At 40.5% G+C, this 23,227-nt stretch overlaps 1 protein-coding gene across 2 annotated transcripts in view; it reads right to left on the bottom strand.

Annotated features, from left to right (window-relative positions):
• The window catches only part of nlgn3a (neuroligin 3a), a 274,566-nt gene that overhangs the window by 142,912 nt on the left and 108,427 nt on the right, over positions 1–23,227 (bottom strand). The window contains exon 1 of one of the 2 annotated variants that reach the window (XM_034689945.1): positions 16,711–17,203. The exons of the other annotated variant lie outside the window; for it this stretch is intronic. The gene's annotated coding sequence lies outside the window, so the exon portion shown is untranslated. Of the gene's footprint in view, positions 1–16,710; positions 17,204–23,227 lie in introns of those variants that run through there. 2 annotated transcript variants of the gene reach the window in all.

The raw sequence follows: 23,227 nt of genomic DNA, 5'->3' as shown, positions 1-23,227 counted from the left end.
TATGATCAATTGGGATACATGCTATGTGGTGCAATCAGGGTTGGTAGACAAAATCAACCCAATGGTCAATCAAAACTAACCCAACAGCAAATGAAACCAGCCCAAAGCCACACTAATAACTCCTCATGAAAATAATCCTATAAAACAGCAGCCGTACCATACAGTATATACATTGTCATAAAAGTACCCACATAGCACATGCAAAGACTCCCTTTGATTCTTTGTCTGTTTGTTTGATACTGTGACATATTCCATGTTTAGCCTACCTGGTAATCTGCATGTCGCTTTGGTTCTATTTTTGCATTAACAAAGTAATTTATTCCAGATATTTATTTGTATTATTCATTCACTTGACATCAAAATTAGGTCATGGACAAAAAAAAATCTACCTGCTGCAGGACCCAAAAAGTAGCACCAATCTGTGTGAAAACTGCAGACCTGGCAACCCTGGATGCGACATGATAAGATATACTTAACTGTTCCCTTGAGGAAATTTGTCTGGGACTCAAGTGCACCACACACTAAACTGCCTCCAGAGGTAGCACCAATAAATAAAGACACTGAAAAACAACAACAATCTACATGTAACAGAAAAAACACATACCAAAGGAAACCACAAAAAATATATTGCATGTTACCCAGTATCCAAAAGATCTGCACAAAACATAACTGAACAAAATGATGAGAAGACACCAACATATCATGGTCCCTCAGAACAAACTAGCAGGTCTGATAGGTGCTTTGTGGAATGGTTTAGTCTACTTTAGTTAATTAATAGCATCATGAAGCTTGACTACAGATATTTTCATGTCAAAAGCAACACAATATCATAAAGCATAATCCTGACTGCTTCCAGTGGATTGGAACTTGGCCCAAAAATAAATAATCTACGTTTAAACATATGACAATCTGGGATGTAAATATGGGGCATTACCATCTTAATTCATCACATTACAGGCTCATTCAGAGCTCCAGCCAGGTGGATTTAGAGGAGATGTAGAGGGATTAGTGAGGTGATATCAATCACCACAGTTGAACCACCCCCTTATCCGGCACCATCACCGCCCCTGGCTGCCTTCCCCATTGATCCTGCTCAGGCTGTAGGGGTGGAGCAAAAGGCCTAGATTTTCTCTTCAGGGGATCTGAAAGCTTTGAAAAAAAGCTGTTTTCATTTCAAAATTTTAGGATAGAGCGAGATTTATCCCTAAATTGAACAAAGATTGGTGACCACTTGCTCTAAAGTGTTGAAGATTAGATAACAAGGCTAGACTTGTGTAGCTAGGTAACAAAAAAGACCAGAGAAATGTCCTAGAGGGAAGAGAAAGCAGCTGCTTTTCCTCCAGTGACACTTCCAGTCGTCTGCTTAGCAAAGCAGTCATCCTGTTTTGCTCATTGCATGTTCACATTGATATTCAAGATATTATTAGACAGGCCAGAGAATCCAGATGATGATGATGAGCTCCGAGGGACATTTTAAATGACAGTGCCCTTTCTTGAAGGGAGAGGGTAAACAGCGGAGGCACCAAACACTGACTTGTTACTAACACTCATCTGCATTCTCTTAAAATAAAAAAAGTGTAACTGAGGGGCACGGCCAGAAACAAAGACAGAATGTGACTTTCCAAATATGAAAGAGGGGGGGAGGCAGAATGAGGAAGAGACATGCCTCAATATCACACATGGAGGGAGGAAAAGTGTCCCCTGACAGCGGTCCTTTCGGCTCACCCTGGCAGATATGTCTCCTCTCCATTCACTATTTCTAATCCTGTCTGAAAGCCTATCTTGAATGTCAGGCTTCTTCCTAAATTGGCTCGTGTTCTTAGTGATTGATTAAAGTACTGTAACCCAGCTTTATCAGACCGCCCTGAACTCTGTATTTCTGCCAAATCTATTAGGTAATGCATCCTATGTTATTGCACCCGTTGGTCTTTCCTCTTTTTTTTCTTACTGCCTGTCTTTGGGAAATGCAAAGATTGAACCATACGTGGCTGTATGATAGCACGGCAGCTTTATGATCAAACAGGGGAGCTGTCTGAAGCTATTTGAGACAAAAGCTGCTCCCTAATCCAATGTGGCGTTTTCACTGAAATTGGCTTAAATTTGCCTAAAACAGTGTGCACAGGGTATCAAATACTTCTAATTCCATGTTTCTCTGGTTCTGTCTTTTTTCTGGAGTCGTGGTAGAACCACAAGCACGCCCGACGTCCCCTGACATTGAGCGAACAATATGGCCATAATTCATGCGTTCTAATGCCGTAATATCCCTCATGCCATTGCACACAGAGGAGAGGGAGAGAGAAGAGGAGAGGAGAGGTTGCCCTAATATTACTGCTGACGCCTGAGTCCTAGACGCTGCACTTAGAGTGTCTCCTGCAGGACATTATTCAAACACACACACAGGCACTACCAAGTCCATGAGACAAGAGTGAACCACTATGGTACTGAACACACACATGACCAGACACTGCGGCTCACTGGGGGATACTCAAGGTTATAAAGCAAGGCGCCTCACATATGGGTTGCAACCACTTTGTAAAATTCATAATATTTTATTCAAAGTTTTGCACGCTTGCATTGATAATTCTGCAGTTACTGGAATGACAAAGCACAGTGCAGACACTCTCCAAAAGGAAAGCTGGGGATGAATTAAAATCCACTTTGTGTACTTAAAACAGAGCAGTGCACCACATTAATGACTGCACACTTAGAAGTAGGCCACGTCCAAACACTGCAGGCACATTTGGCCTGGGGTTGTCTGCACTACCTCAAAATCTGCGCACAACATGCACTGTGAGCTTCTTGATCTGGCTTCCTTTGCAGCAAAGACGCCCCAGAGCATTGACAACACATACTGTAGATACTGTACGCACACACGATGTGATGATGTATCCAGATTTGCACTAACTGCAACATTTCTAGATCATTTCCCCTTCTCTGTCTCCTTTAAACTGTCTTTCTGTTGGTGGAACGACTGCCAACATCCTCCCTATTCCATGTTTCAGTAGTAACCTGAGGGAGAAAAAATGCTTTTCCTTCAACATCTGGATGTTAGCTAGCTTGAGTGAAAAGTCACATCAGATCAGATCCTGCTACATCAAATGAAACTTGAGGGCACATTATTTATTCATTTAGCTGCTGACATCCAAACCATGCCCTAAACGGTGACACTTTGAAAACTATTCCTCTGTGCCTGAACTGTGCCGATACCACTGCAGCTAGCAGGGGCTCGCAGAGGGAGCACAGTTTTATGTTCCTTTTAGCAGGCATGAACGTAGATGAGACAGAACAGCGGGGCTATTGTTGGGTTTTTTTTAGCCTTGGAGCTTCGGCAAAGAGCAAACACTGAAAATGAAAATGTCTTCATGAATGCTGTAAAATTTCATGTGACAAGGCCCGACAGCATACGTAAATAGCCCTGAAAGCTAAAATGGCACATAACCTATTACCAATATTTACCCCTGTGCTGAGCAGAAAGCCTCACTAGCATCAATGCTGGCTCGGAAAGGCGTGCCTCACTTTATGGTTATGTGTGTGGGAGGGTGTTTTGTGTTGTTCTTTTCATGTTTTATGAGTTGGCAGTAAAAAAAGCACAAATCAGGGGAAAATTTACACTCAGCAGAAGTAAAATCCTGCTTTTACTTCAGGGTTGCCGGTATGACAACTGCAAACAGCAACGCTTTAAATCAGAACTATTCAAGCGGTGGCCCTTGGGCTAAATTTGCCCTTTAACCACTCAGGTCCTCGGGTCCTTTAGTCATTAATAAGACCTTATAAATATAACAAAGCACTTACAATTCTTTGCTTAAATTATAAATATCAGAGGCGTTACTTTCACACTGTTGATGCAGAGTAAATGTCAGTTCATACACTGTCTGTTTGAGGTCCATCATTTTATGAGCAGGCTATTTAGTCCAGTCAAGCCTGTTGCTTCAGAAGAGGTTGGGTTAGTCATTATGAACACACAAAGATGTTAAATGCGATATTGTCTTTAAAATGACCTTCTCCTTCACTTCCAAAAATTAAAGGTGCAGTGTAGGCGTGTTGCTTAAGCTCAGTAAGCAGAGTCCCAAGTACAGATGAAAAGTCCTGGCTGCATCAGCCCTGGATTTGACTCCTCTGATCCTTGACCTTGGGATCTTTGGTGTATGTTTTACACTCTCTCTTCTCCTGTTCTTTGTTTTTCATCAGCCATCCTCTCAATTAAAGACAAATGAAAAAAAAAAAAAAATGTAAAACTGCATCACTAACTTATTGAAATTCCTATTTTGCAGGACAAACCAAAGTGTCCACGTACTGGCCTCTTGGCACCTAACTCTCTTGATCAATTTGACAGGCTTGCTTTTAAGTTGTTCTTTATTTGACAAAAGCATTCGTCAATACAACTTATACTCCTTTCCTTCTTAGAGCTAGATTTTTCAGTCTCCACAGATTTATTTTCTATCCTCTGAATAACTGGAAAGAGTATCTACCTTCACAACCTTGTGATAACCTGAAGAGGGTTGTGATGTTGAAGACGCCCCTCTCAATCCAAAAGTAACTTTGTATGCAGACAAACTCCACGCAGGAAATCCATATGTGATAGATACAAAGAGAAGGTTTTCTGAGGAAGAGCAAAGCCGCCGGTGTGCAGGATTAAGTGCTTTAGATCTAATGATGAGAGAGGGCCTGTTTTTATTTGTTTTCAAACAGGTATTTTGCTCTTGATGGAATAGCGGCTGTGTTCTGTCTCTGGAGGCTACAAATGCTCATCAAAGCCCAGGCTTTGTCAAACAATCCATAAACTCTTAATGCCACATAGCACCAGATACACGATAGACAAGTTCAGAGAAAGCTATAAAAATCAATGATAAACAATTTCTCACAATTTAAAATATGATTATAGCACATAACATTTTATATCATACACTTTTGGTGTTTGATTCAGAATCATTAAGGGACAGCTCATGTTTTTGCAGAGTGAGTCCCTCCAGATCAAAATTCCTCGGTGGGATTCTCTCTCTTCCCATCAATATCTGCGGCAGTGGATGCCAGAAGATTTGGTAGCTGTGGATGCTTGGGGCTGTAAATCTGGGCCAGGGTTGTGTGGGATGCTCAGATAAATGGGTTGGGCTTTGTTTTATTGCAACACTGCATGTCTTAACTTTCAGTGTCTACCAGGGATTTAGAAAATTTGCTACTGTCCTTGGGCCTCTCTCTGCAACAGCGGCTCTGAGTCGGGTTTGAGTCAGCCCTGGTGCCCCCAGATTACATAAATATCCTCCATGAGCCATTCAAAACTATATCCATGCTCTACTGTTTTGGTCTTATCTTTAGCAGCTTTTGTTTTTGCGCTGGTATGGGGTGCAAGTCCCGGATTAAAAGGGAAACTGAGGATCTTCATTTAACCCAATTGGATGAGTCCCTTCATTCTGTGCTGAACAATCCAATGCAAAGTGTAAACATTTCATCAATGGCAACTCTCAAGTTCTTTGCTCTAATGGATTCGACTAAAAAGACCTTTCCATGTGATGCAGCTGTTTGCCATTCGTGTGCACCAAAGCATCAATATGAAGGAAAAGTGGGCCACCAAGACACAAAGCATAAATATCCCCGAGGAAATATGTCACATTTCCGACGTCTTTTGTGATAAGGTTTCCTCATTGGTGCTTCTTAATGTCTCCTTTTGAATAACGCACAGTAGGACACAAAAGCAGAAATATGGCTTAATAGGTCAATTTTGGAGTCCCTGTTTTACACACTGATCATGGATCTGCTGGATAAATCACATGGGTATCATTAGAATGAACCCTGAGGAGTCTTTGGGTGCAGCTGAAAGAGCGTGTACACTGTGCTAATGACGTTCCTTTAGGTAATTTTTCAACGTTAGTCCTGCACCAATCCAGTTAAATTATGTGCACCCATTTGGAAGACCTCCTGAGATTTATTTCACAGTTCTGATGCCTTGTGCACGCTGAAATACACAATTCTTTTCCTTTCAACTTTTCATTTCACATTCAGGAGATATGAATCAACGGGAAGCTTAAGAATATAAATTCAGAACCCAGGTTTTGGTAAAATTGTTATTCTTCGGCCGCAACAGCAAATAACTGCATTAGACACCCCATTAGTTAACATATTACTCTGTGCCAGGCTTCCAAAAGGCTTCAACAATAAATGCTTATTGTCACTGTTTGCTTTGGAGTTGGGGCTTCAGTGGAATTTTAAATGCATGCAATGTGTGTGAAGCAGGTTTGGACTGAAAGAGGATGTGATTAAAGAGAATAAGAGATGAGAATGCCTGTAAATTCTGGGGTGTCAGAAAACGTTGAATCATTTAGTAATTTTCAACATGGCAGAGAGATCTGGCTCAATCAAAAAAATCTTCACATAATAGGAGGAAAGCAGAAGAACTCTGGGATACAATTGAGCAGCATTTGTATTCTGCCTGTTATTTGTGTACGGCTGTAAAAAAAATAGAAGATTCGTAGTTGTCCACAGCATGAATAAAACAAACTTAGCAGATTTTTTTTTTTTTTTTTTGACTGGCTTTCGCCCAGCCCAGAGCTCAGTTGTCAAAAGGCTTATCCAGGCTTACCTTTCTCCAACATAACCATTTTCCTCTTGTTTCTTTTCAATCTCACCTCTTCCTCTGTCCTTGCTCTTATCCTCTCTGATCCCCCTCTCCATTCCTGCTACTCTCACCGAACCGTTTTCATCCAACAGCATCATTTCACTCTTCAGCTTCAGGAACCCAACTGCCCACCACTATTATGTCATTCAACACCTGTACTTAAAGCGGGCTGAAGCTCACTGTGGGCGCAGATTGAAAGGACCAAAAGGAAAGACTACTACTCTGGAGTCTCTCATCCCAAATCTACCTTCCTGTTGTAGTGACTGGAGAGATTAGACACTTAAAATGGGCTAAAATGTCGCTTTAAGCTCATGGAAACAGAATATTAATAATCAGGGTTCAAACAGCATCCTACATAAATGCAACACTCTTACATTACATACGATTATGGATTTTGGAGGAAATAATTTGGGCAGTCGTAGCAAAACCCTCAAATCTGTGCTACTTAAAGGATCAGAAAAGTGCCTAGAGGAAGCCTCTGGTCTTATGTGTTCACCCACATCAACAAACTCTCTGGAAAATAAACTTTTCCTGTTTCAAAAACCAAGAAGAAAAAACTCCAACCCCTCTCTTCTTCCTCAATTTATCGCCTCAAACCATTGTCATAGTGACCTACAGCCGCCAATTCATCAGAGCTGCCATCTTGGGGAGTTAGCGACACAGCTATTTCTGTAATGACCTAGATTTTCAGGTGAATCTGGATCCGTATCAATGTAATGAGCCGCAGAAAGTCAAAGACAATACATCCAGTCATAATTTGTTTGGATTGCAAAGCTTGGTATATACGGTCACAGAATATTTCAAATTATCAATAAGTTTAATGTTGTATTATTTAAGCTCCGAGAGGGACGCAAAGTGTGCATCACGCCTTCGAAACACAATCACTTCCAGGGAAAATTCCCCTACTCTAATTTCCTTTCTTGGTAATTTTGTCAGATTAATATCAAGTCAATTTCCTGGAGCCTGTTCTTACACAGAGTGATGGCACGATGATGGTATCATTGGAAGAAAGCTCTAATTGTGGAGGACGGCTCCTTTTGGGAGGAATATGGGCACAGATGGGCCCTGAGCTTGATGGAGGAATTTCTCTGTCCTCAAAGGGTATCAGGAAGCAATGCCAAGCTGGCAAAGATATAAATAGACTGCAGTCAGGAGCAGGTCTATGTGTAAGCACCAAAATCAACCAGTCCTAAAGCAAGTACCTTCTTTTTAAGGTAGAGGCTTTACAATTTCTTAAGGGAACATTTAAAGCTTCCACAGAACAATAAAGACAAGCTGATTAGATTTGGTTGCTTACGATTTACTGAGCCATATATTGCTTCACGTGTGTGTTACTACTAAGGTGACTGAAGCTCCGACAGGACATCCATCAAAAGGCTAACACACATCCTCTCACACTCACTGTTATACCTACAGGCAACTCAGAGTCAGTCGGCCTGATTTGCATGTGCATGGAACGTAGAAGGGAGAAAACATGAGCTTCAAAAAGAAAGAGACCATCTACCTCTAACAAACAAAGACAAATCGCTGCCACTGTTTGGGGTATTTGGGGGTTTCTATGGCCTCTCCTTGGGTCAGTGAAATCTCTCCATTGGAAATAAATTGCTTATTTTAATGCATTATTTTGCTTTATTTTTGAGAGTTGATTTTCCAAACCTGGATTTTTTTTTAGGCCAAACAAACAAAGGCTTAAAAAGAAGGGGATTTAGTTTTTCTGTCTTGTATCCCTGGCAGTGCAGAGAAGATTTTGGAACAGATTTAAAGAGATAAAAATCCATGGAATATATATAAACATGAACAGGAACAAATAAAGAATATATAATTTGCTTTTATGAAGAGCTTGTCAAAATATCTTCCAGGCTGGGGTTGCAGAGGAAGAATTTGGACTTGTACCGCGGTATCTTAAAAATTCTATCAAAAAGAAAAACACAGTCCACACATGGACGATACAAACATCTTTTTACTGTCAATCCATTGCTTTGTGTTTATAGTACACAGTATTTCTTTTGTTCTACAAGGTTCTCAGTAGGCAAAAAAAAGCTGTGCAGAAAAATAAAATCTAAACAAGCGATACCTCAGCCAGCGAGAGCTTAGAATAACTCACATCTGTGCCTAATGCCTTCTCTGTGTACTGTGACAAATACATGCGAAAAGTCTGGGAGAGTCTGCCTAAAAACAGATTTTTAAAAAGGTTATAAATAAACGCTTCTACATTATTTACAACTTGCCTTGAGAAAGGAAGAAAAAAGAAGCGGCATGACACTGTAGCTAGACTCAATGTCAGCCCTGATTTGGTTAAAGAGCACAGAGGAGACGATACAAAAGAGTATAAAGCAGCTGTAATTTAAAACAGGAGTACAAAGGTCTGTGAGGATACGACAGCCGACCAATAGCAGCGGAGTTTGTGTGAGTGTGTGTGTTTGAGTGGGAAAGAGAGGAAGGATCTCTATTAATCTCCTGCATTACGGCAGTCATTTCCACTCTCTTCATCATCACCAGCAGCATGTGCTCTATGAGATTTAAAATATTTAAATCTGTAATCTGTCAGCATTATGAGGTTAACACGCACAGACACACACACACACACACACACACACACACACACACACACACACACACACACACACACACACACACACACACACACACACACACACACACACACACTCACTCGCAAGACTGGTGTCCTATCCGTCACCATGCTTTTCACTTCACACAGCCTCACATACATCACAGGGTGCCTGTCATGGCCTTTTGTAGTCCTGGCTAGAAAAGACTCTGTGGCTGGTGTCTGTAATTTCTCAACAGGCGGCACGGACATGCTGCTGGACCCCAGAGAAAAATTAACAAAATGCGTGCAGCTCAGAAAAAAAAAAGTAGCTGCGGATCTGTGCAGCGCGAGGAAGCCTCTAATTGTTTCCCTAGTGTATGTGACCCAGTGACTCTGGAGGAGTTCTTCCTTGTTCTTTTACTACGCGTAAACCAGCATTCATTATTGATTTGGTGGCACACACTCTTACACAACATGCTCTTATGAGTAGGCCCAAGTGTTGTGTCAGTGTGCTTTGCAGCCTTACTAATAAACAGCCTTTCACCTTTCTACGACACAGCGTCGCATTTTCCTCAAACTCTGAATTAATAACCAAGACTGAATAAATTGAATAGGATTAAAGCTTGAACGACAGTGACCCACACACTGTACGAATATTAGGTTGATGGAAGACACTCCAACGTAGCCCATTTAGCCAGCTCCATGTCATGTCTTCATACGACAGGCTTTTACTAAGCTCCTTAAGAGCCTGCCCCAGGGGATCTATGGGAGGCTGGAGGTACTGACTCAGGCCTTATCTCCACTAATTTACCCCATGAATTAGGCGGGCCCTTGCCTCTGTGTCCTGCCAGACCCACACAATGCTCGCTCCATGTTAAGAAAATGAGGAGAGAAAGGGGTTTAGCGATGGCTAAGTTGGATAAGAAGCTGTGGAATCGACAAGGGAAAGGCACACACACGCACACACACTGCTGCATCAACTTTACCTGGACAGCAGCGTTCATCCCCAGGATTTAAAAAGTGTTGATTCCCTGTCACTTGTCTGTATATTCTCAGGGTGGATTAAGCTGAATAAAATGCAATTTGAATCATAAGGATTAAGGTGGAAAACAAACAGGCAGGGCCTCACCCCTGTCACACACAAAGTGAGGACAGGATGACTGTGTCTTTGTTCATTTCACACTTTCCTTAAATGATTTTTGACAGATGTTTTGAAATTCAAATGAGCTGGCACACTGCAGACTTTTAGAGGGCGGACAGTGCAGGGCAAAGGAAATCTATACATACATTATGTAGTTTGTAATTTTGTAGGAAGCGCACAACATAGAAAAACTTGCGAGAGTTGTTTCTCTTCCTTTCTTTCAATCTTTTGGTGTTCTTCCTGTGTTGTAAACTTACTTGGGATTTGTATCCTCAAATAATACATTATGGTCTTTCTGTCCCGCATATAATCAAACGCTTTATGTAGTACTGCAAACTGTATAATCATTCTTCAAAGATCTGGACCTAATGAGACAGGGTGTCAGGTCATGTTGGGTTTGATTAAAGTTAAATTGGGTTGGCTTAGGCCTAAAGTGGATTAGGTTATGATTGGGGTAGGTTAGGTTAGGTTGGGTCAGGTTCAGTTGGGGTTGGTGAGGGTGATTTGGGTCATGGTCAGGGTAAATTAGGTTGTGTGAGACTTGATGAGGTTCAAATGAGTCACTCTATTGTGATGTTGGGTTATGGTAAGGTTTGGTTAGACTACAGTTAGGGGGTAGGTTAAGTTGAGTTGGGTCATAGTTAGGATATGTTAGGTTGAGTTAGGTTGGGTTATGGTGATATTGGGTTATGGCTAGGTTAGGTCAGTTTATAGTTTGGGTAGGTTGAGTTGGGTTGAGTTATGGTTAAGCTGGGTTGGTTATAGTTTGGGTAGATTGAGTTGAGTTAAGTTATGTTTAAGTTGGGTTAGGGTATGGTTATGTTGGTTTATGGTTAGGGTAGGTTAGGTAGGTAAGGTTAGGTATGGTTGGGTATGGTTAGGCAGAGTTATGGTTGGAATAGGTTTGGTTTAGTTGGGTTGGTTGGAGGAGGGGAGGGCTGAGGTTGGAAAAGTTTCTCCTGGAGGAGGAAGGGGGACTATAAAACTTTAGCCATTGTAATGCTGCAACTGTTTTGTACATGTGTATATTATTGCCTGCAGTGTAAGCTGCACACAAATGTACAATGGGGTGGTTAATTAACAACCTTTAAGAATCAGTGCAAGAACCGTTTGGGGCTTGTATAAGTATGTGCTAATGAATGCATATTTCATACTTTCTACATCTGTGTTTGTATGTGCATATATTTTTCAGTTTATACTTGTATTGTTGCATTCATCTTGGAAAATACAGTCTAGTTTCAACGGGTCCTTACTGCAAGGTCTGTTCAATAAAGGCTTAGGCTGCCGGGGGAACTGGTGCACTGATACACTGGGATCCTATCTCACCCCCTTCCCACCAACCTCCTCATCACTTACTTTAACTCTCCCTGTTCCATTTAAAGTTACTAACCATAGACCTTTCTGGGGTCCCTGAGCTCGATTGTCTCGTAGGTTCCTCTGAGCTGCTGTATACGTCCTCCTGCTGCGGACGTTCCAGACTCCAGCTGATACGGACGTGCTGGACTCCAGCGACAACAGTTTCTACTACTTGTCTCATCACTGTCAGCACTCCGTCTCTCTCTTACTCTCCTCTATCCCTCTTTCAAGACCCAACTCGGTCGAGGCATGATGGCTGTCTAACATGATTCTGGTTCTGCCTGAGGTTTCTGCCTGTTAAAAGGAAGTTTTTCCTCGCCACTGTAACTAGCTACATACTGCGAGGTGCAATGCTCATGGTGGATTCAGGTGGGGTAAGACTGAGTCTTACCCTGTCTTGGTGTTGGGTCTCTGTTCATAATTTGATATAGAGTGGTCTAGACCTGCTGTGTTTGTAAAAGTGTCTTGAGATAACATTTGTTGTGATTTGGCACAATAGAAATGAAGATTGATTGATTGATTGATTGATTGATTGATTGATTGATTGATTGATTGATGACAAAATGATAATATCATATGACAAATATAACGTGAATATGATGTGAACATGTGGAGTAGATTGATTCCTTTATACAGAGTTGAAAAGTTCACTAATGTTGTTTGTATGTTCCACATGAATGAAACAAACTGAGCTTCATTCCAATCTGAGCTTATGTAAGTCTTAAAGTACAGCTTTGCATCCCAGCGCCTGTCTCCCTATCATGACAGTCTCCCACCCCCACCTCTCCCTGTCTCTCTGTCTCTCTCCATGTGATGCATTTTTAAAAAGTCTCCTTTAAAAAAGCAAAAGAAATCAAAAAATAGCTCCACACTGCTGCTGCATATTTGGTCACGTCCCTGATTTTGACTCAGCGGGCCTCGTCCTCGGTCTGAGTATTATTGAGTGTAAATTGTCTAATTAATAATTAAATAATAAGGAGATAACTTCTGGCAGACAGTAAGTGGAGACATACTGCGTGACATCTGCTTTGTAGTTAGAATGGCGATGTCCAAAAGAATCTTGTTTACTAAGCAGACATTGGTCTTTGGCAGAAAAACCTGTTAGTCAAGGGAGATGTTTTTGGGCCATGAACAATGTAAAATCTCTGTTAAATATGTTATGTGCAGCAGTCTTGAGGCGTATCTTAGTGCCTCAGGCCAAAAACCATTTTGTTAGTCAAACAAAGACTCTTTCATCTTTTCACAGATTTAACAAATACGTCTTATTCATTATTAAAATCCAATGTGACACAAATGTATCTAGTGAATTGCAGTTCGGTTTGAATATTGCTTCAAAAAACCAGGGTAAAAAAACAGAGTACTCTTTGACATTTGAGTCATCGATGGTGTGATTTAATGATGATGAAAGTGATTCCTTTTGAGCAAACAAGAAAAGAAAAGTTTATTCCTCTCCGTTAGTCCCTGTACATCTTTTTGTTTTTCTGTGGGTAGTCTGATTATCAAAGAGCTCACCAGACATGTCATAAAACACAGTTCAACTTAGGTTTTAAATATTTTGCTGCTTATTACAGCTCCCTGCAAGACAGCTATTATGAGAGGTTATTAAAGTCCTGAGGGACTTTTAGTGGTTATAAAATCAAGACTAAATCCTTTCTCTTGTCTTGGACCACCAACCAGAGGCGAACCCAGAGGGTGGTTAGGGTGGCCCTAAAATCTGATTGCATCCCCACATCCCCACACGCTACAATAATCAGCTATTTGCATTGCTAGTCTGTTGAAAACAACTATATGCATTAGTAATTTACTTTAAGTTTTTTTCTGATCCTCGAGATACTTTCTAAGTGTATATAAATTCATAATACATGTACTGTATACATACTTGGGATGTCCCGATCCCGGTCTCAACTATCGGATCAGAGCTGATCTGGACGTTTTTTAATTGATCGGTGATCGAAATTTGGGCCTCAGCTGCCGTTCTCTATACCGGCATGCCAATCCATAGCTAGTGGCATACAACCGGGCGTGTTTCTATCTTACTCCCAATATTTATGTTCTCTGTCTGGCAGCCTGATCCTGCCATTGTGAATCACGCACTGTCTCGTGAGAGTTGTGTTCAGAGCAGCCTCAGATTTAAGCTTGAGGTAATGCATGCACATCAGTTTTGTGGGTCTCATATAGAAGAGCTTGATTAGGCACATTAACAGATTATGAGTTTTACAACAATGCTAGCCGGATTAAGTTAAATGGAATAGACATAAGAGTTTAGCGAAGGTCTTTTTTTAATTACTTCTTTTTTGTAAAAGGAAAAAAAAACGGTGTGCAGCTCAACTTTCTTACCTCTTGAGCATCTATTATTAAGGCAAACACAAGTATCGGATAGGGACTCTGTATCTGCAAATATTCAATATTAAAAAATTGTATCGGGATTGGGGGCCAAAAAAGCTGACTGGGATATCCCTAATTTATACACACCGTATATATATTACAAAAGTAGACATGATTATTGGAAACAGATTGGTAGGTCAGGACATGCCCTTGCCAAAATAAGATAATATATTTTCTAAGTTTATAGGATAAGTTCATCCAAGCAAGAACCATCAAGACAAAAGCCCTCATCTTATTTGCTGAGTAAGTGTGTTTAAATTAATCTGCCTTAAATCCCAAGTTCTCCAGAACTGTCTCTTCCTTTTTGTGTGAATGACATTGCAAAGTTTCGAAAACAGTGCCAGAACAATGACTGGCTTTTCCTGATCTGACAGATAGGTGGTAATAGGACATATTTTCCGAAGGTCAGGGAGTATCCATTTGGGAAATAATTCAGCTCCTGCTCCTTCTGCTTCAAGACTGCATGCCAAACACCATGAAGAATATTAGAAAAGCACAGATAGCCTTTAGCAGGCCTAACAACACACACCCCTGCATATACACAGAAGGGCACATGTGCCCGCACACCTCAGTCCACATATCTGGAAGCAATAACGAGAGTACGCCAGAGGAAACTGAAGGCTTAAGAACAAGAGGCCTCCAGGGCCATAGACCAATGAGTGGCACAACCATGTTAAGCCAGGCCGGGGCGGACTCAGGTGTATTCACTTAACAGTTAGGACGGAGCCTCACTGACCTTTGCAGCAGACAGGGAGGCTCATGAAGCTTTTCTCCAGCAGTCCTGAGACTTGCAGGGTAAACAACACACTCAATGCTGCACTTTGAAATGTGTGTGCATGTGTGTATGTGCATGTTTAGAAGTGTCTAAATGTCTGTCAGTTATCACATTAACCAAGCCTTGATTTCTTGATGCTTCGGGGCTAATATGTGGAGCAAATGAACACATTGAGTGAGCACAGTTCTTGGTAATATGTCCTCAGACAAAGCTTGTTTTTTGTTGTTGTTTTTTTTGCTGCCCTGATTGTTACACAGCTTGAGCACAGCCAAGAAAAATGCAGGAAAAAAAGATGAAGAATGGATACTAAAACAGCAGGTAACTTGAAAAATAGCTCTTTGCTGGACTGGAATACAAACACTAAAGGGCCAGAGAGAGAATTCAGAAACACCAGCAGCAGCAGGATGCATAATCCTTCATTTGATATCAAAGACATACAAACAATATGAGTGAATGCAATGTCCCTGCAAATTAAATCAAAATCAAAATGTTTCTGATGGTTTAATGGAGTGATTTATTTTATTTGTGTGTGTTATTATGACCAATTAAAGGCTTGGTATGCATGCAAATAAAAGCCTGGATCATCTCCTAAATTCTTAGCTTTCAGGAACACATGCAACCAATCACCATGACAACTCCTGCTTGACATTAATACTCCATCTTCCATTATTTTGGTAGGAATTTCACTCTCAAAATGAAGTATTCCTTCACTATTCACCCTAATGTGGCTATTTAACTGTTAGCTCCTACCATGCATCCAGGAGTTTTAGATGTAAAAAGAAGAAAGCAGGCACATGAGGCCATCAGGTTCATTACTGAGCTTTCATTTTAACACTAACTCTCTACTTCCACAAGCAATTTGTGCATTTGTGTTATGCAGCTTTCATAGAAATTATACATCTGTAAAAGTGAGTCACCATAGAGCCAAAAGATCAATCCAGTTTTATGGAAAGAGGTCAAATTATGTGCTGCAACATCAGGAAGAATTTCAGTAATAAGCGGGCATGAACATAACATAAAATATCTTTATTTCAGCTCACTCTGTCACTCTAAAAGACAGACAGAAATATCCTTAATTAGCCAGCAAGCTCACATCCCAAGCTATCTTTTCATCCCAATCAAATCAATTCATGTGCAGAACTTGAAATGTTGAAAAAAGAAGAGCAAAATGGGGATCCCCACATATGCTAGTGGCAGATTATGCTGCTCCTCTCCACAACAGATGGAGGTGCACAGCCTGCTACAAAACTGGTGGCGGATCCCACTCGCATCAGACAACCTTTGATCTGATGTCATCCTGAGCGATTTCATTCACTAGATCTTCGTTTAATTTCCGTCAAACTTTGGAGCTGGCAATTTCATTTGCCTAAAGCCTATAGTCGCAGGGGGAAATTTCTTTTTTTTTTTTTGTTCCATGTAGTGGAGATGGGAAAAGGAGAGAGGGGGAGAGAGGGAGTGCGCGTCACTGCTCCATCACGCACGCAAGATGTCTTCATGGCCAAGTAACAAGTGCCCTGAACAATTAGGATGTTTATTTTTAAGTAGAACGTGGTGCATTTGGCGTTTTAGGCGGAATGCGCACATAATTATCAGGCATCCAAAAACCCCTTCCTCAAATAGCAGCCCGGGGAGTCCGTTCAAGTCACAACATCCAAATGCGTTTTTTGGAAGTCTACGTGCTTCGTGCCTGATTTACTGCGCTGCGTCGATTTATCATCAACAAATAATTATCTTCATCTTTACAGACCAAACATAAAGTCGTATGATGTGAGTCCAAGTCCCCGATGTGCCCACTCCCCCTGCTGCATCCCTCCTAATTCTCTCCCCACGCACAGTCACAGCCTAAAGATCTCTCCTCACAGCTGCTCATCAAGTAACATGAAATGACTCACCTGCCTTGTCGAGACGTAAATCCCCCCATGCCTTGCTTTAGGGAGAGTAAAAAAAAAGCCGGGACAATGTTTCACTGTTGCGGGGTCTTCACTTGCAGGCGGGTATGTCCAAATATCCGTCCAGTCTGCGCACTGCTTCTGTTTCCCTTAATGACCTTCCCTTGAAGCGATAACAGCTGTTAGTATCCTCTCTCCGCTTTTATTTCAACACATCTCTCCCATCTCCTTCTGTTTCTTCTGTTCCTTCTTCTTCTTCTTCTTCAGCGGGATTCTCTCCTCCTGCTCGTGGCGCGTTTGGATGCTTCTGCCTTCACTCTCCGGCTCAACACGAGCTCTGGCGGGAGCGCGCAGCGCGGTCCCAGACTGGCTCACTCGGGAGCGCCGATTGGAGATGGAGAGAGGAGAGTTACTAAGGTAACCAAGGGTACACGCATCATACATGAAAAGGAGCGCGAGCAGGATTGATGCCCTCCAAGTCTGCTCTGCCCTTCTGCTCGGCCGTCTCTGACAGGTCATCAAATATGGCTTTTTTTCATGTTTCTCTGACGAGAAGTACCTCTGACAGAAAGACACAACAGCATCAAAGCATCAGAGATCCTGCAGGTCAAGCTGGTCCTGTAGGTTTAATCTTGAATTCTCATTAAGTTTTCCAGGATTTTACCTCGATAAAATCCTACTAGAGATAAGCTTTTCACAGAGATAACAAACTCTTGATGTTAATGAATGAAAACGAGACAAAGTTTAAGTTACTAAAAAGCTGAATAGGCTGATCGGAAGCAGAATAAGCTGCAGGGATGTGGTTGATTTTTCTTTCCTGACTCAGTAATTTCACTTTAGGCTATTAAAGCTACTTCACAGAGTCAATTTGATTTCCATGCTTGTGGTTACAAGCCAATAAAGTAACAGAGAACTATCCTTGGTGTGACATGTGATTACCAGTCATCCTTTCTCATATGATGATTTAATGTGAGAAAAACATTGAAGTCAAATGTCTAAGAAAAAACACAAACAGTACCAATTCCAAGAGCATCCAAAATTCTGATTTCATGACTGGTTCTTAGTGTTTCCAGATCATGCTCTAATGCCAATCAAATTCACCCTGGATAAAAACTTTAACGTAAACAATAAATTTAACAGGTAGCTACAGAAAATGATCCATTTCAAAACATTACCAGGCGCTGGTGTCCTAGCTGTCTACACACCCCACATACAGAGGCTATTGGTCCTCATTGCAGAGGTTGCCGGTTAGACTCCCGGCTACGACCATTTGCTGCATGTCTTTCCCCCGCTCTCTCTACTCCCCATATTTCCTGTCTCTCCTCAGCTGTCATATCCATAAAGGCAAAAATGCCCCAAAAATATAACTTAAAAAAAAATGTATGTAACATCAAAAATATAATAAGAGGAGGTCAAAAAAACGTGGGCTGCCCTCTCTTACTGCCACCTTGTTAACTCAGAAACCACTCTGCTTGGAAGATCAAGGCACATTAACGAGGGGGCGTGGCTTAGGAGAAGCAACTCAATAATTTGTGTGAGTGAATTACATGTTAAGTCAATGCAAAGACACAAGTAGACGCAAGCTCTTGTTATGCAGCAAATTGGGCAACACAAATGCAGCAAATCATGCATGCCAATGGTTTGAATTCATGAAGCGCTCAACACTACACTCCCTTCATTTGAATATTAGCAAGGGCAAAACAGGCATTCAATATAGTCAAGCTCAACCTTGTTTGATGACAGCAGGTTGGAGAAGTGTTTGGAGTTTAAACCGTCCCCTCTTGCAAGTTTCACGTCTTCAGGTACACACAAAAGGAGCAAGGTTTTTACACAAGTTAAGCAAGTGAACGTGAAATATTCTGGTGTTCATACATGCCTGAATTAAACGATTTTTACGATTGTTATTGTTCATGAATGCAACACTAAGCCACTCATCTAGCATTCCATAAATGCAACACAACTATACATCATAAATGTAAGAAATCACTAAACTTATGGAATTGCAGCATTTTGAACTTTAACCATCTGTAAATATTGTAAATATCTTCCTCGATCCTTTTAAATTCAATGAGTCATGTAAATTATGTTTACACATGAGCTTAAAGTAGTACAATCATGAATTACATTTAGGCTGCTACACTTACTATAGCCTCATCTGCTGTCAGTGGTGTGAATGGGTGACTGTGACAAGTAGTGTAGAAGTGCTTTGAGCGATCAGAAAGACTAGAAAAGGCTACATCAGTACAAGTCCATATACCTCTGTTTACTATTTTACTGTTTGTAAGTATTGATTTCTAACAATCTGATGCACTCTCTAAATATCTGAGCCTCGTAAGTTGTATTCATTGTTGTCAATGTTTCTTATTTTCCATCTGTCTGTCCTTATGTGAAACACTTTGAGCTGCCTGTTTGTATGAGAGATAAATCAATAAATTAAATTGATTTAGGATGAATAATAAATGAAGGGTCCTCTGAGGGGTAATGTGAGCTATTTCAATGAAATGTGGTCTCCTTTGCCCGGTTATTTACCTGAAGAATTGACTCAAGCTGGTATTGAGGGCCCAAAACTACATAGAATGGCCGCACCCATCTGGAGTCCTCCTCTTTTATGTTGTTTGAATATTCATGGCTCTTTATTATATTAACTCCACCTAGTTCTTCTTTGTGTGTCACTTGGAGATACTATAAGAGGGAGCATAGCTGATGTGACACTATGGCTTGAACAATAATAAAAGTGTCTATATGCAGGACTATGTGAATTATTATTTTGAGTTGCATTACATTTATCAACATTATAAATGTATCATATATAACCTGAAACTCTGAAAGACAACATTTAAAATCAGCCAGGAACTGGATCTATAAAGTTGCAGAAGTTCTGCATCAGTGCAACCACAACTCCCTCCTAACCTTCTTTTCTTCCTCACATTTTCTGATAAGTTTCCAATAATCACAGCTGAAGCTCCCTCCTGCTCTCCAATGTGTTTGCATTTGGATTTACTGTGTGTTTATTGATATAATCTGAAAACATAACCATCTGAATGAGCCACAGTAGCGGCATGATGCTAAAGAACATTAGATCCTTCCACACTGACATTTTTTGAATCCTGGTTGCATCTCCTCTCCTTGGCCTTTAAATCCAATTGTGATCAATACTGCATCATCACTTCTTTGACTTTCCGTGTCACTCCTAAATTGTCCTTGTGTCACCGCTCCCGAGATGTCTGTGTTTTCAGCACTGTGTTATCAATTCTTTGTCTTGAATCGTGAACAAGGCTGACATTACTTTTGCTGCGAATATGAAAGGATCATCTGAAAGCTTCTCCTTGTTATCAGAAAGTGTTCTCTTAAAGGTGACATATCATGCAAAATTGAATTCTTAATGGTTCTCTACCTGAAATATGTTTCCCTGGCATGTCTACAGACCCCCCAAGAATGAAAACAATCCATTCTGCCCCTGTTCTGATTTCTATACCTTTCTGTAAATGTGTGTGAAACGAGCCGTTTCAGACTTCCGTGTTTTTGTTACGTAACAACAATATCCGGTCTGTCACGAAGTCAGAGCTCGGAGCTTGTTCAGCCCATAGACTGTATAAAATACAACTCAACCCCTCCTCCGTTTTTCATTACCTGCACAAATGTGTGCTAACAAGGAGCTTAGCAGGGAGGCATGCTAGTTGTAGGCTGTCTTAATAAACACAAAGGTCAGTTTTACTCCCCATGTCTGCAGATTTGAAGATCTAGTGGATGATTTTTATTTATCATGGATAAGTGCTAGCGCTAGTTAGCATAGCCACATAGCTACATGTTCGTAGCTGTGTACCAAGACACACGTCGACATACTGATAAATAAAACAACAAGAAACACTAAATCTGTGACCAATCCTTCAGAAAGGTCCTGCTACAGGTGCCTCTCCGTCAGGATCAGATTCTGGATCAGATTCAGACGGTTGAAGTAACGTGATCTATGAGCAGCCGTGTATATTTAGCCAACATGTAAACATTAGATCAACGTGCTGGAGAGCCGAGGGCACATCCACTTCCTGAGGGGGCGTGGTCAGAGGGAAAACAGAACGTTCTGAGGAGGGCTGAAGAAGAGGGCTTTTCAGGCATGCCAAAATCTGATTTCAAAGAGTTTTTTTGAGCATAAACTTTAAAGACATGTTTTGGGGACCTCTTAGACCAATATATATTGATGAAAAAAGCGTGATATGTCACCTTTAAGAGTTACACAATTAACCATAATTCATCATAACCATAATGTGGGCATTCACAATAAACACATTAAAAAAATCTGACTACATTGTGAGGGAAAATATATATACTGTATATTTGATGTAAATAATTAATGCTTTCTCACTCAAATATGTACATTTTACATACTGGATGGAACCCAGGAATCAGGGCATGCTTACACACCATTCAATACAGTCAATGGAGCTCAATCTAGCTATCTGCCGCTTCCTTCTTGGTTTAAGTATTACCAGTTGAAGTATAAGTGTTGAATTTTTTTTTATTCGGATTTATAAATTTTCTTTATATATTTTAAAGACTTGGTGGGTTTCATCACCACCACCCCCTTATCTGGGGTTTATGGGCAGTTTATGGCTAGTCTTAAACTGTGAGCCTTAATAATAGGTTAAAGCTTCTAGTGTGGATTGTTTAACAGAATCCGTTTTAATTAATGCAAGACCAGTCTGTGAGTCTGTGTCAGTCAGAGTGGTAATACTCTGTATTGGTGACTTCAGGGCACTATAAAACCAGTAGACAACAGAGAAGAGGGAAATGGAAAGTCATTTGAGCATTTATTCCGTAGCCTTGATATCAAGCGTCAGTGTCCTTAACTAGTTTGGTCTTCGACAGCACTAGTTAACTAGTAGAAAGCAGACACTGTTACTATTTAATTAGAAGACAGCAAAAGCTCTGACATGTTAACTAGAAAAAGCCAAAATCTTCACTATTGGTACTAGTTCCATGCATTAGCCATTAATTTTAAACTATTAAGCATAACATCTTTACGAGTTTACTTGTAACCACCAAAATGCGGATTGGATTTTTTTAGCCTGACTTTTTGACTAGTTAGCTTCAAGGTATCAAACAATGTTATAGATTCAGGATTTACTCGTTAACTTTAAGGCTCATATGAATTAGTTAACTAGCAAAGGCAAAATGTCCACTAGCTGCACAAGTTAATCTGTTTTTTTTATCTCACTAGTAAACTAGTGTTGCTAATTGTATTTACTAGTTAAACTAGTAAAAGCAAAAAACTCACAGCTAACACCAGTTATACAAATTGATTATGAGGAAGTGGGGATAAGTGTTTATCAAGGCTTATTACTGCCTCCAAGCTCAAAATTAAATATGACTTCAGTTAGGACTCAAGTTTTCATATTGTCACCCACACTTGAAGCTGGAGTATGACGTGTTTTGGAAAAATTTCTGTCAATAATTGTTAAAAAGCCATTTATATACTGATAGCTAGTATTGGTTCTGCATTTGCAGCGTGTTTCTACACATGAAGATCTTTCCGACTGTTGCAGATTGTTTGCCCTGGTCAACAACTGTAATTTTCTCTATTTAGTTTGCTCAACAAGAGTCTTTATACAATACAAAACATAGAAAAGTGCATTTTGGTGCTTGAACTAAAATGCATTACTATCAGTATAATAGTTACAGCGTACTGTACTGTTTCAGGTTCCAACTTACAATTCAATTGCTGTAATGTAAATACAACTAAACAGAATATGTACAAGTGCCTCTATACACCTTTTTCAATGCAGCAATTATAGACGCAATACATCAGTACTTGTATCTCTTTCAAGTTCAACTTACTAATCATTGATATTAAATACAGGGTCTAGAACAGATACGAGCGTATGGCCATTCATTACACTCTGTGTAGAGACTACTTAATTATACAGAGCAAAGTATTCAATGTTAACAAGTGTCACAACTGAAGAGCAAGAGCTGCTATTTGTTACTGCCATTTAACACTGTAGAAAAAAAGCCAGTCAGGATGAAAGAGGCTCCATCACCATGACACATCATTTTTTGCACTTAAAGTTTATTCGTATTCTTCCTGAGTTACTGAACAAACAGACCAACAAAGCGAAGTAAACAAACCCTGCAGGATCTGTGGCCTTTAATGGCTGATGCTGAGTGGCACATAGCGACATGTGGGGAGTGTTGAAGTTTTACAGGTGAAAACTGGCCACTCATTCATGCTCACAAGGACTTTATTTTTTCTCTCAAGGAAAGTGTCAACAGAGTCACAGATAGATGAATGTTGTGCCTGGGGCATTCGGATGGGTTAGTTCAAAAAAATATGCCGGAGAATAATATTTATGCCTGAGGAGTGAGTGTGTGCTACACAATGTCAGCTATCCATTAGCTGTCCCCCTACCTGTCAGTGATAAATATCAACAGCAGAATTTGAATACGGGAAATCTCAAACAATGTCAAAAGGTGATCCAAATTAAGTTTAAATTTTCTTCTGTCACATGGTTTACAACATTTATCT

The sequence above is a fragment of the Notolabrus celidotus genome, chromosome 8, assembly GCF_009762535.1.
Source record: "Notolabrus celidotus isolate fNotCel1 chromosome 8, fNotCel1.pri, whole genome shotgun sequence".
In the NCBI taxonomy this organism is placed as follows: domain Eukaryota; kingdom Metazoa; phylum Chordata; class Actinopteri; order Labriformes; family Labridae; genus Notolabrus; species Notolabrus celidotus.
The sequence above is the reverse complement of the archived record's forward strand: the minus strand, read 5'-3'. Positions and strand labels throughout refer to the sequence as shown.